This window comes from Dermacentor andersoni, chromosome 11 (assembly GCF_023375885.2).
Source record: "Dermacentor andersoni chromosome 11, qqDerAnde1_hic_scaffold, whole genome shotgun sequence".
Lineage (NCBI taxonomy): Eukaryota > Metazoa > Arthropoda > Arachnida > Ixodida > Ixodidae > Dermacentor > Dermacentor andersoni.
Window position 1 is genome coordinate 102,126,575 of NC_092824.1, and position 13,432 is coordinate 102,140,006.

Genomic DNA, 13,432 nt, shown 5'->3' on the forward strand with positions numbered 1-13,432 from the left:
CCTAATTACGCTATCCTTTACCTCGGAGATATTTTTCCAAAATTTCCCCATTCCCTTTAGTTTGTGTCAGTGTAAGTGAATTTGCAGAAGTCGACACGTGCGTCCAGGTGCTGCTCTTTAGTTAAATACAAAGAGGGCTGGGCACATATTCTAACGGGAGTATAGGCTGATGATTTTCCTCGACAAGGATTTTGCGTAAATTCCAATATTCTTAGCTTAAATGAGTTTTGGTATACGGGTTTTGGCAGTGGTAATGATATGTTCTTCCAGTAAAGCTTTTAGAGAAGTCAGAACAGGGCTGGCGTACATTCTAACAACCTTTATTATGCTATCCTTTACCTCGGCGATATTTTTCCTAAATTTCTCCATTCCCTTTAATTGGTGTCAGTGTATGTGAATTTGCAGAAGTCGTAATGTGCGTCCGGATCCTGCTATTTAGTTAGATACAAAGAGGGCTGGGCACATAATCTAACGGGAGTATAGGCTGATGTTTTTCCTCGACAAGGATTTTGCGTGAATTCCAATATTCTTAGCTTAAATGAGTTTTGGTATACGGGTTTTGGCAGTGGTAATGATACGTTCTTCCAGTAAAGTTTTTAGAGAAGTCAAAACAGGGCTGGGCGTACATTCTAACAACCTTAATTACGCTATCCTTTACCTCGGAGATATTTTTCCAAAATTTCCCCATTCCCTTTCATTGCTCTCTGTGTAAGTGAATTTGCAGAAGTCGACACGTCCGTCCAGGTGCTGCTCTTTAGTTAAATACAAAGAGGGCTGGGCACATATTCTAACGGGAGTATAGGCTGATGTTTTTCCTCGACAAGGATTTTGCGTGAATTCCAATATTCTTAGCTTAAATGAGTTTTGGTATTCGGGTATTGGCAGTGGTAATGATATGTTCTTCCAGTAAAGTTTTCAGAGCAGTCAGAACAGCGCTGGCGTACATTCTAACAACCTTAATTCCCCATCCTGTACCTCGGCGATATTTTTCCTAAATTTCTCCATTCCCTTTAATTGGTGTCAGTGTATGTGAATTTGCAGAAGTCGTAATGTGCGTCCGGGTCCTGCGATTTAGTTAAATACAAAGAGGGCTGGGCACATATTCTAACGGGAGTATAGGCTGATGTTTTTTCTCGACAAGGATTTTGCGTGAATTCCAATATTCTTAGCTTAAATGAGTTTTGGTATACGGGTATTGGCAGTGGTAATGATATGTTCTTCCAGTAAAGTTTTCAGAGCAGTCAGAACAGCGCTGGCGTACCTTCAAACAACCTTAATTCCCCATCCTTTACCTCGGCGATATTTTTCCTACATTTCTCCATTCCCTCTAATTGGTGTCAGTGTATGTGACTTTGCAGAATTCGTAATGTGCGTCCGTGTCCTGCTATTTAGTTAAATACAAAGAGGGCTGGGCACATATTCTAACGGGAGTATAGGCTGATGTTTTTCCTCGACAAAGATTTAGCGTGAATTCCAATATTCTTAGCCTAAATGAGTTTTGGTATACGGGTATTGGCAGTGGTAATGATATGTTCTTCCAGTAAAGTTTTCAGAGCAGTCAGAACAGCGCTGGCGTACCTTCAAACAACCTTAATTCCCCATCCTTTCCCTCGGCGATATTATTCCTACATTTCTCCATTCCCTCTAATTGGTGTCAGTGTATGTGACTTTGCAGAAGTCGTAATGTGCGTCCGGGTCCTGCTATTTAGTTAAATACAAAGAGGGCTGGGCACATATTCTAACAGGAGTATAGGCTGATGTTTTTCCTCGAGAAGGATTTTGCGTGAATTCCAATATTCTTAGCTTAAATGAGTTTTGGTATACGGGTATTGGCAGTGGTAATGATATGTTTTTCCAGTAAAGTTTTCAGAACAGTCAGAAAAGCGCTGGCGTACCTTCAAACAACCTTAATTCCCCATCCCTTACCTCGGCGATATTTTTCCTACATTTCTCCATTCCCTCTAATTGGTGTCAGTGTATATGACTTTGCAGAAGTCGTAATGTGCGTCCGGGTCCTGCTATTTAGTTAAATACAAAGAGGGCTGGGCACATATTCTAACGGGAGTATAGGCTGATGTTTTTCCTCGACAAGGATTTTGCGTGAATTCCAATATTCTTAGCTTAAATGAGTTTTGGTATACGGGTATTGGCAGTGGTAATGATATGTTCTTCCAGTAAAGTTTTCAGAGCAGTCAGAACAGCGCTGGCGTACCTTCAAACAACCTTAATTCCCCATCCTTTCCCTCGGCGATATTATTCCTACATTTCTCCATTCCCTCTAATTGGTGTCAGTGTATATGACTTTGCAGAAGTCGTAATGTGCGTCCGGGTCCTGCTATTTAGTTAAATACAAAGAGGGCTGGGCACATATTCTAACGGGAGCATAGGCTGATGTTTTTCCTCGACCAGGATTTAGCGTGAATTCCAATATTCTTAGCTTAAATGAGTTTTGGTATGCGGGTATTGGCAGTGGTAATGATATGTTCTTCCAGTAAAGTTTTCAGAGCAGTCAGAACAGCGCTGGCGTACCTTCAAACAACCTTAATTCCCCATCCTTTACCTCGGCGATATTTTTCCTACATTTCTCCATTCCCTCTAATTGGTGTCAGTGTATGTGACTTTGCAGAAGTCGTAATGTGCGTCCGGGTCCTGCTATTTAGTTAAATACAAAGAGGGCTGGGCACATATTCTAACGGGAGTAAAGGCTGATGTTTTTCCTCGACCAGGATTTAGCGTGAATTCCAATATTCTTAGCCTAAATGAGTTTTGGTATACGGGTATTGGCAGTGGTAATGATATGTTCTTCCAGTAAAGTTTTCAGAGCTGTCAGAACAGGGCTGGGCGTACATTCTAATACCCTAATTACGCTATCCTTTACCTCGGAGATATTTTTCCAAAATTTCCCCATTCCCTTTAGTTTGTGTCAGTGTAAGTGAATTTGCAGAAGTCGACACGTGCGTCGAGGTGCTGCTCTTTAGTTAAATACAAAGAGGGCTGGGCACATATTCTAACGGGAGTATAGGCTGATGTTTTTCCTCGACAAGGATTTTGCGTAAATTCCAATATTCTTAGCTTAAATGAGTTTTGGTATACGGGTTTTGGCAGTGGTAATGATATGTTCTTCCAGTAAAGTTTTTAGAGAAGTCAAAACAGGGCTGGGCGTACATTCTAACAACCCTAATTACGCTATCCTTTACCTCGGAGATATTTTTCCAAAATTTCCCCATTCCCTTTAATTGCTGTCAGTGTAAGTGAATTTGCAGAAGTCGACACGTGCGTCCAGCTGCTGCTCTTTAGTTAAATACAAAGAGGGCTGGGCACATATTCTAACGGGAGTATAGGCTGATGTTTTTCCTCGACAAGGATTTTGCGTGAATTCCAATATTCTTAGCCTAAATGAGTTTTGGTATTCGGGTATTGGCAGTGGTAATGATATGTTCTTCCAGTAAAGTTTTCAGAGCAGTCAGAACAGCACTGGCGTACCTTCTAACAACCTTAATTCCCCATCCTTTACCTCGGCGATATTTTTCTTAAATTTCTCCATTCCCTTTAATTGGTGTCAGTGTATGTGAATTTGCAGAAGTCGTAATGTGCGTCCGGGTCCTGCTATTTAGTTAAATACAAAGAGGGTTGGGCACATATTCTAACGGGAGTATAGGCTGATGTTTTTCCTCGACAAGGATTTTGCGTGAATTCCAATATTCTTAGTTTAATTGAGTTTTGGTATACGGGTTTTGGCAGTGGTAATGATATGTTCTTCCAGTAAAGTTTTTAGAGAAGTCAGAACAGGGCTGGGCGTACATTCCAATAACCTTAATTATGCTATTCTTTACCTCGGCGATATTTTTCCCAAATTTTTGGATTCCCTTGAATTGGTGTCAGTGTATGTGAATTTGCAGAAGTCGACAAGTGCGTCCAGGTGCTGCTCTTTAGTTAAATACAAAGAGGGCTGGGCACATATTCTAACGGGAGTATAGGCTGATGATTTTCCTCGACAAGGATTTTGCGTGAATTCCAATATTCTTAGCTTAAATGAGTTTTGGTATGCGGGTATTGGCAGTGGTAATGATATGTCCTTCCAGTAAAGCATTTAGAGAAGACAGTACAGGGCTGGCGTACATTCTAACAACCTTAATTATCCTATCCTTTACCTCGGCGATATTTCTCCTAAATTTCTCCATTCCCTTTAATTGGTGTCAGTGTATGTGAATTTCCAGAAGTCGTAATCTGCGTTCGGGTCCTGCTGTTTAGTTAAATACAAAGAGGGCTGGGCACATATTCTAACGGGAGTATAGGCTGATGTTTTCCTCGACAAGGATTTTGCGTGAATTCCAATATTCTTAGCTGAAATGAGTTTTGGTATACGGGTATTGGCAGCGGGAATGATATGTTCTTCCAGTAAAGCTTTTAGAGAAGTCAGAACAGGGCTGGGCGTACATTCTAACGACTTTAATTATGCTATTCTTTACCTCGGCGATATTTTTCCGAAATTTTTGGTTTCCCTTGAAGTGGTGTCAGTGTATGTGAATTTGCAGAAGTCGACACGTGCGTCCAGGTGCTGCTCTTTAGTTAAATACGAAGAGGGCTGAGCACATATTCTAACGGGAGTATAGGCTGATGTTTTCCTCGACAAGGATTTTCCGTGAATTCCAATATTCTTAGCTTAAATGAGTTTTGGTATACGGGTATTGGCAGTGGTAATGATATGTTCTTCCAGTAAAGCTTTTAGAGAAGTCAGAACAGGGCTGGGCGTACATTCTAACAACCTTAATTACGCTATCCTTTACCTTGGAGATATTTTTCCAATATTTCTCCATTCCCTTTATTTGGTGTCAGTGTATGTGAATTTGCAGAAGTGGACACGTGCATCCAGGTGCTGCTCTTTAGTTAAATACAAAGAAGGCTGAGCACATATTCTAACAGGAGTATAGGCTGATGTTTTTCCTCGACAAGGATTTTGCGTGAATTCCAATATTCATAGCTTAAATGAGTTTTGGTATACGGGTATTGGCTGTGGTAATGATATGTTCTTCCAGTAAAGTTTTTAGAGAAATCACAACATTACTGGGCGTACATTCTAACAACCATAATTACGCTATCCTTTACCTCGGAGATATTTTTCCAAAATTTCTCCATTCCCTTTAATTGGTGTCAGTGTATGTGAATTCGCAGAAGTCGACAAGTGCGTCCAGGTGCTGCTCTTTAGTTAAATACAAAGAGGGCTGGGCACATATTCTAACGGGAGTAGGCTGATGTTTTTCCACGACAAGGATTTTGCGTGAATTCCAATATTCTTAGCTTAAATGACTTTTGGTATACGGGTATTGGCAGTGGTAATGATACGTTCTTCCAGTAAAGTTTTTAGAGAAGTCAGAACAGGGCTGGCGTACCTTCTAACAACCTTAATTACCCTATCCTTTACCTCGGCGATGTTTTCCCTAAATTTCTTCGTTCCCTTTAATTGGTGCCAGTGTATGTGAATTTGCAGAAGTCGTCACCTGGGTCCAGGTGCAGCTGTTTAGTTAAATACAAAGAGGGCTGGGCACATATTCTAACGGGAGTATAGGCTGATGTTTTTCCTCGACAAGGATTTTGCATGAATTCCAATATTCTTAGCTTAAATGAGTTTTGGTATACGGGTATTGGCAGTGGTAATGATATGTCCTTCCAGTAAAGCTTTTAGAGAAGTCAGAACAGGGCTGGGCGTACATTCTAACAACCTTAATTATGCTATCCTTTACCTCGGAGATATTTTTCCTAAATTTCTCCATTCCCTTTAATTGGTGTCAGTGCATGTGAATTTGCAGAAGTCGTTGTGTGCGTCCAGGTCTTGCTATTTAGTTAAATACAAAGAGGGCTGGGCACATATTCTAACGGGAGTATAGGCTGATGTTTTTCGTCGACAAGGATTTTGCATGAATTCTCCTATTCTTAGCTTAAATGAGTTTTGGTATACTGGTATTCGCAGTGGTAATGATATGTCCTTCCTGTAAAGCTTTTAGAGAAGTCAGAACTGGGCTGGGCGTACATTCTAACAACCTTAATTATGCTATTCTTTACCTCGGCGATATTTTTCCCAAATTTTTGGATTCCCTTTAATTGGTGTCAGTGTACGTGAATTTGCAGAAGTCGTCAAGTGCGTCCAGGTGCTGCTCTTTAGTTAAACACAAAGAAGGCTGGGGACATATTCTACCGGGAGTATAGGCTGATGTTTTTCCTCGACAAGGATGTTGCGTGAATTCCAATATTCTTAGCTTAAATGAGTTTTTCTGTACGGGTATTGGCAGTGGTAATGATATGTTCTGCCAGTAAAGTTTTTAGAGAAGTCAGAACAGGGCTGGGCGAACATTCTAACAACCTTAATTACGCTATCCTTTAACTCGGAGATATTTTGCCAAAATTTCCCCATTCCCTTTAATTGGTGTCAGTGTATGTGATTTTGCAGAAGTCGACAAGTGCGTCCAGGTGCTGCTCTTTAGTTAAATACAAAGAGGGCTGGGCACATATTCTAACGAGAGTATAGGCTGATGTTTTTCCTCGACAAGGATTTTGCATGAATTCCAATATTCTTAGCTTAAATGAGTTTTGATATACGGGTATTGGCAGTGGTAATGATATGTCCTTCCAGTAAAGCTTTTAGAGAAGTCAGAACAGGGCTGGGCGTACATTCTAACAGCCTTAATTATGCTATTCTTTACCACGGCGATATTTTTCCCAAATTTTTGGATTCCCTTTAATTGGTGTCAGTGTATGTGAATTTGCAGAAGTCGACATGTGCGTCCAGGTGCAGCTTTTTAGTTAAATACAAAGAGATCTTGATACATATTCTAAAGGAAGTATAGGCTGATGTTTTTCCTCGACAAGGATTTTGCGTGAATTCCAATATTCTTAGCTTAAATAGGTTTTGGTATACTGGTATTGGCAGTGGTAATGATATGTTCTTCCAGTAAAGTTTTTAGAGCAGTCAGAACAGGGCTGGCGTACATTCTAACAACCTTAATTATGCTATCCCTTACCTCGGCGATATTTTTCCTAAATTTCTCTATTCCCTTTAATTGGTGTCAGTGTATGTGAATTTGCAGAAGTCATCTAGGTTCAGGTGCTGCTTTTTAGTTAAACAAAAAGAAGGCTGGGGACATATTCTAACGGGAGTATAGGCTGAGGTTCTTCCTCGAGAAGGATTTTGCTTGAATTCCAATATTCTTAGCTTAAATGAGCTTTAGTATACTGGTATTGGCAGTGGTAATGCTATGTTCTACCAGTAAAGTTTTCAGAGCAGTCAGAACAGGGCTGGCGTACCTTCTAACAACCTTAATTACCCTATCCTTTACCTCGGCGATATTTTTCCTAAATTTCTCCATTCCCTTTAATTGGTGTCAGTGTATGTGAATTTGCAGAAGTCGTCACCTGTGTCCAGGTGCAGCTTTTTAGTTAAATACAAAGAGGGCTGGGCACATATTCTAACGGGAGTATAAGCTGATGTTTTTCCTCGACAAGGATGTTGCATAAATTCCAATATTCTTAGCTTAAATGAGTTTTGGTGTACGGGTATTGGCAGTGGTAATGATATGTTCTTCCAGTAAAGTTTTTAGAGAAGTCAGAACAGGGCGCTGCGTACATCCTAACAACCTTAATTACGCTATCCTTTACCTCGGACATATTTTTTCCAAAATTTCCCCATTGCCTTTAATTGGTGTCAGTGCATGTGAAATCGCAGAAGTCGACACATGCGTCCAGGGGCTGCTATTTAGTTAAATACAAAGAGGGCTGGGCACACATTCTAACGGGAGTATAGGCTGATGCTTCTCCGCGACAAGGATTTTGCGAGAATTCCAATATTCTAAGCTTAAATGAGTTCTGGTATACGGGTATTCGCAGTTGTAATGATATGTTCTTCCAGTAAAGTTTTTGGAGAAGTCAGAACAGGGTTGGGCATACATTCGAACAACCTTTATGAAGCTATGTTTCCCTCGGCAGTTCTTTTCCTAAATTTTTACATTCCCTTCAATTGTTGTCAGTGTATGTCAATTTGCAGAAGTGGACACGTGTGCCCAGGTGCTGCTATTTAGTTAAATACAAAGAGGGCGTGGCACATATTCTAACGGGAGTATAGGCTGATGTTTCTCCTCGACAAGGATTTTGCGTGAATTCCAATATTCTTAGCTTGAATGAGTTTTGGTATACAGGTATTGCCAGTGGTAATGATATGTTCTTCCAGTAAAGTTTTTATAGAAGTCAGAACAGGGCTGGGCGTACATTCTATCAACCTTTATGAAGCTATGCTTTACCTCGGCAATATTTTTCCTAAATTTTTACATTCCCTTCAATTGTTGTCAGTGTATGCCAATTTGCAGAAGTCGACACATGCGTCCAGGTGCTGCTATTTAGTTAAATACAAAGAGGGCTGGGCACATATTCTAACGGGAGTTTAGGCTGATGTTTTTCTTCGACAAGGGTTTTGCGTGAATTCGAATATTCTTAGGTTAAATGAGTTTAAGTATACAGGTATTGGCAGGGGTAATGATATGTTCTTCCAGTAAAGTTTTTGAGAAGTCAGGACAGGGCTGGGCGTACATTCTAACAACCTTTATGAAGCTATGCTTTCCCTCCGCAATATTTTTCCTAAATTTTTGCATTCCCTTTAATTTGTTTCAGTGTATGTGAATTTGCAGGTGAATTTGCAAACAGGGCTGGACAAACATCCTAACGGGCTGTATGATATTTTCGTCCGGTTTTCGTAGAGATATTTTAATCCCGTTACAACTTTTTAGTGAAGTCAGAACAGGGCTGGAAAGGCATTTTAGCGTCGCTATAGGCTTAAATTTTGTTCCACGACAATTTTTTTCCGCGATGTGGTGTGTCTGGTTTGTGTCATTGTATTTGCATTTACAGAAGCAGTGACATCTGCGTCCACGCAATTGTCAAGTGAGTATGTTGGTGGCGCCGAATTTCTTTGCATTTGGATCTCGCCGAATCTTCGAGGAAACTCAAATCTTGCATATTTTTAACCACCAACTGTGGTGAGAGAGATAGTTCAGGTAGAAAAGAAATATGCTGGGGAGTTTTTATGCGTTATCGTCACATGACTTGTGTGGTTGTGTCACTTCAGGAATAACTCTATCATTGAGTGCATTGCTTAGGCCATTCCGCAGAAGCTATAGTTTTGCGCTTCAATGCTGCGTTCTTCTACCTGTGACCATCTCGGTTGCTTGCCCCACCTGGCCATTGTTAGCGCCGTGAATATATATATATATATATATGTGTTATAATATTTTCCGTGGTTACTTTTTCTGCAAACTAAATTGTTACCCATTGTTTCTAACATACAAAAATTCTGCTGAACCTGGCTCCTCTTCAAGGTCATTTACTCTAGTTAGCAAAGCCGTTGTGAGGCTTTTGAAATGCTGCAAATTTGGAACATCTTAAATTGTACAGACAACGAAATATATAATATTGCGAACTCAATATTTATTGATTCTCACTTCACTTAGGAATTAATGTAGTTGGTGAAGCGGCCGCAGAAATGGCACAGGCCACTGATAGGCACCAGTTCAGCTGTACATTCAGTTCCGGTCTGGGTGAGCAACAACGAAGGAAAGTACAGGACAACCATGGTGTTGGATAGGAAACTTTAGTGAAGCATTCAACCTAAATGCAGCGCAGTCAATATCACTGAAGAATTTTGTGAGAAGCACGCTGAGCACTGGGACGGTCATTACTGTCTAAACGCAATATATGTGTGGCGTTGATCAACATTGATAGAGAATGTGACAGGAAGGCAAAGTGAAGTTGCCTATTCTTGATTGGGGGAGTTTTAATGCTGTGTTGATTAAAATCAAATATTTTTCAGGCTTGTTGGGGAGCAGGCAGGAAGCTGTATATCGGGCATATATATATATATATATATATATATATATATATATCAGGCTGTATATAGCAGCTGACGTATTTGTAGCAAACTGAGATCTCCGTGTCACCCACAAAAGTGAGATACGTGCGAACCGTTGCCCTTGGACTTTTAGCATAGCAGTCTGATCGGTATGACTGATTGGAATGAATTTACGTGGTATTGAGGGTGGGCGAATATTTGAAAATATTGAATAACAACTTGGGTATTTTTCGATTCTATTCAGTCGTCTAATCTAATGGTCAAACTTTCAGAGTACAGTAGTTTTCCGAATATTTCTCGAGTAGTTTCAAATTGGAAAATCTGTGATCAAACATAATATTCGAGCAAGAGTGCTGTTATAGTTTTCCCCGCAGCCATATTAGGCATACAAGTGAAGTTACGTAATGAACCAGGCTATGTTAGCTGTACGAGCTTGAATATACCGGCTTTGAGAACTTAATGTTGCCACAGAGGATAAAAAAACGATGTTTTCCCTCGTATATTAAGTATCCAATGCTATTGTACAACCTTTTGTTGATATCTTGTGACGTGTACACCTTTTCTCGTCATACTGGAATTACAAAGACATTGGCCTGAGCCCCTGTAGCTGTAGGTTACGGACATTCTGACACAAGTCAATTTGCACAGTTTGTGTCAGAATGGTGGGAAACTATTCTCAATAAAGTTGTTAAGAGAAACAATTTGTTTCATTTTTCTCATACTGCTGCTTTCCGAGAGCAACATGTAACACAGTAGTATGCCAGGTTACGCTACAGGCATTCCGATCGATTATTTTCTGGTCACGTTGCTGCTTACGCGGACGGTACAGGGGTTAAAATGGGAAATACAGCCGAATTGCAAAAAATGAGACCTTCATGTCAACAGCATGGAATTTCTGTAGTGCCTATCGTTAAGCTAGCTTGATGTGTGCCTTGAAGTCGGAGCAGATGAAAGGCACTCGTTTCTGTATTAGAATTCACATACTAGGCCAATTCGTCACTAGGACTCATGCTTTTGACAAACTTTGGTTACCCTCACAAAGCAGTAGTATGCCATTGACAAACCAATATTTCAAATATTCAGACTTATTTGCTATTAATAGGATATGCTATTTAATGGCTCGTATTTCCAGGCTAGAATACTCCCGCATGGAGCACGTGGGTTGCGCTGCGTGCATGTCACCGAACGTCACGTGGTTCCGCGCGAGAACTTTGCGGCGGTTGAAGGTTTAGGTAATGGCTCTCTCATTTGTATGAATGGTAGCATTAGTATCCTTTCTTGGCGATGTGCATTGTGATAAGCATTTTCTCGTAGACAGTTTAGGCCACGTTCTTTCTAAATTTTTTGCAAGTTATGATGTGTTGTATTTTGAATTTCACATTGCTTTTTACCGTACAATTTGTATCATACGTTTTTTTTTTTTTTTTTTGGGGGGGGGCTTGTAACCACACGTTGTCATTAACAATATAAAGGCCCCTTACACTGTGTCGATGAGTAGCCTGTTAGGTACTGTACATTATCAATAGATAGATAAATAAATGAGTTAATAATAAATTTTTCTATTGTTCTCTTATATCCACGGTCGACGCACCGTGACCGGCGCTAGGAACCAGGATCCGTAAATTTCCTCTTCCCACTGTCCATAGCACCTCCTGGCTATCGAACAGTAGGCAAAATCCTGATAACTGAGGAAAACAGGCCGCGATCAATTTTTTCTGCCTGAAGATGTTGGCAGCCCTCTAATTATATTTTTTTCACGTTCAGAGGAACGTGCTCATCGTAAGTGGCGATGATGGCGAGGACCTCCCCACCACGGACTTGGAACTGCAATCCCTCGATCGGGAGCAACCTGCTGCCGGACCGCCGAACAGCCGCTGAGCCAGGCTGGAGAAGTTCACGTCGAACGTCAAGTCTTGAACCGGCGTCAGAGTGGCCACATTCATCGTCACGACAACGAGGCACTTGACACCATTGCTGGAAATCCCCACAAACGGGTGGTTACACACACACACAAATAAAGAGACTCAAAACAGCGCTGGCCAGAAGGCCAGAAGAGGACGATGGCCGCGTTCAGCGCCGATGACGTGCAAGACAACTCAAGCTTTCGTACCACGAGTCCAACTAATAAGTATATGTGGGGTAGATCTTCGGTAGCCTCAGCAGAGGTTGGGGCGGGTCTTCGAAATAGAGCTTCGGTAACACAGGCTTACGGAGTTACCCTGTTGGTAACGGCAGAGGAAACGCGACGAGCGAAACGTTGGTGGATGGCATGAATGACCCAAAGAACGGAAAACTACGCACGACGGCAAAATATGATGTTCACGGGAGCGTATTCGCGCAATGTGTTTTTTATCAAGTCACCAAAGTGTTTCTGCACCATTTTAACCCTGTACTGCACAACGCAGATTCTGTATAGTGCGCGTTTGAGACATAGTAATTTGAATTCGCGCACGTGGAACACAAGTAGCCGTATTAATGCACAATCAGGGTATTTTTATGTCCACTACATGACGAAGGCCTCTCCCAGCGATCTCCCATTTCCGCTATCATGTGCCAACTACTTCCAACTTGCGCCTGCGAATTTTCTCATCTCAGCTCGACTGCGCTTCCGTTTTCTTGGCACCCATTTTGTAACGCTAACGCTCCACCGATTATCAATCCTACGCATTGCATAGCCTACCCAGCTCCATTCCTTTCTCTTTGTGTCGATTACAATAGCGGGTATCCCTGTTTACCCTCGATAGTCCACAGCGCTTTTCACCTGTCTCTGAACATTACGCCTAACGTGTTTGGTCCCATTGCTCTTTCCGCGGTCTTGTTCTCGAGCTTCTTCAACCTGCATGTAGACTTTTTCTGCGATAGTGTTTTTGTTTTAGCGATAGTGACTTTTTCTCCCACTCAGTATCTGGCAATGCTTGCTGTACGCACTCCAACTTACCTTCTCTTCTGTAAATTTCTTTGTCTTGATCAGTGTCTCTTGCGACTTCTGACCTAGATAAATGGACTCCTTCACAAACCCTAGAGGTTGATTGGCAATCCTGAACTTTTGTTCCCTTGCCAGGCTATTGATCATTTTTCCTTCTGATATTAATCGAACTGCGCCCTTACACTTTCTGTTGAGGCCCTCAATCATTTGTAATTCATTCCCAGTGTTGCTTAACACGACGTCGTCTGCAAACCGAAGGTTGCTGAGATGTTCGATGTTGAACCTCTCCTAGTCCATATTTTGGCAGCTTCAGTACTTCGAAGCATGCAGTGAATACCATTGGAGAGTTTGCGTCTCTTTCACTGACTACTTTCTCTATACGTACCTTTCTACTTTTCTTGTGAAGGAAAAAGGTAGCTGAGGAATCCTTTGAGCTATTTCCGAAGATATTCACGTATGCCATATGTACTTCTTGATTACGTAATGCTTCTATGAAAATGCATTTGATTCATTAGAGACACCAGCAGTCGTAAGGCATGAAAGCATCGTAGAGTGGGTGCTCGTACTTTGCAGATTTCTCAGTTACCTTATTGATGACAGGAGTAGGAGGAGGGAAA

The 13,432-nt window shown here is 41.3% G+C and overlaps 1 long non-coding RNA gene across 1 annotated transcript in view; it reads left to right on the forward strand.

The window, feature by feature from the left end:
- Positions 1-12,675, forward strand: part of LOC126539177 (uncharacterized) — a 65,003-nt gene extending 52,328 nt beyond the window's left edge. The window contains exon 4 of the long non-coding RNA XR_008614182.1: positions 11,654-12,675. This is a non-coding gene — a long non-coding RNA (uncharacterized lncRNA). The remainder of the gene's footprint in view (positions 1-11,653) is intronic.
- The last annotated feature ends 757 nt before the right edge of the window (positions 12,676-13,432 follow it).